Source organism: Saimiri boliviensis, chromosome 3 (genome assembly GCF_048565385.1).
Source record: "Saimiri boliviensis isolate mSaiBol1 chromosome 3, mSaiBol1.pri, whole genome shotgun sequence".
In the NCBI taxonomy this organism is placed as follows: Eukaryota; Metazoa; Chordata; class Mammalia; order Primates; family Cebidae; genus Saimiri; species Saimiri boliviensis.
In genome coordinates, this window is record NC_133451.1 from 40,620,406 (window position 1) to 40,621,239 (window position 834).

The 834-nt window shown below is 49.9% G+C and overlaps 1 pseudogene; it reads left to right on the forward strand.

The window, feature by feature from the left end:
- The first annotated feature begins 253 nt into the window (after positions 1–253).
- Positions 254–817, forward strand: LOC101030815 (tetraspanin-17 pseudogene; annotated as a pseudogene).
- Positions 818–834: the final 17 nt, after the last annotated feature.

Here is an 834-nt window from a genome sequence, read left to right on the forward strand (position 1 = left end):
CACTTGTAAGCAGAAATGCTTAGAAATTTCATGTAATCTTGCAAAACATTATTTGTGGGTCAAAGGTAGAAGGCAGGGTGGTAGCAATCTACCAGCTTTCTTTTTAAGAAGATTGTGGGTCAGGGCATGAAGCCACAGCCTCCAGGCTAGGCTGCAGGCAGTTCTAGCCCAGGGTGGCCCACAGGAGTGGGAGGAGTCAGCCCAGCCTCCAGATCTCAGCTCTGGTTCCTGGGCCTGTGGATGGCTATTGCCCATGCCTGGCAAGAATGGGCACTTCCAGGAAACTGAGGTCTGCTAATGTGGGAAATACTTCCTGTTTGCTTTCAACCTGGTCTTCTGGGTGCTGGGGTCCCTGTTCCTGCCATCAGCCTCTGGGCCTGGGGTGATCAGGGCTGACAGAGCTGGGTGGCCATTTGTGGTTGTTGGAAGCATCATGTTGGTGCCAGGCTTTGCTGACTGTATCAGGAACCTCTAGGAGAACACCATTCTGTTCAAGTTTTTCTCCATATTCTTTGGCCTGATCTTCTTCCTGGAGCTGGCAATAGGGATCCTGGTCTTTGTCTTCAAAGACTAAATTCAAGACCAGCTCAACCACTTTAGCAACCACGATGTCAAGACCTACCATGACAATATTGACCTCCAGAAGCTCATTGACTTTGCTTAGGGATACTGGTCTTGCTGCAGAGCCCAAGGGCCCAATGACTGGAACTTCAGCAGCTCTGACTTGAACCCAAGATGGGAACACTGAGCATTACTTTTCTCCTGCTGCATCAGGAGCCCTGCAGAAGATGCCCTCAGCACCCAGTATGGCTATTGATATAGGAGTTAAAAAGA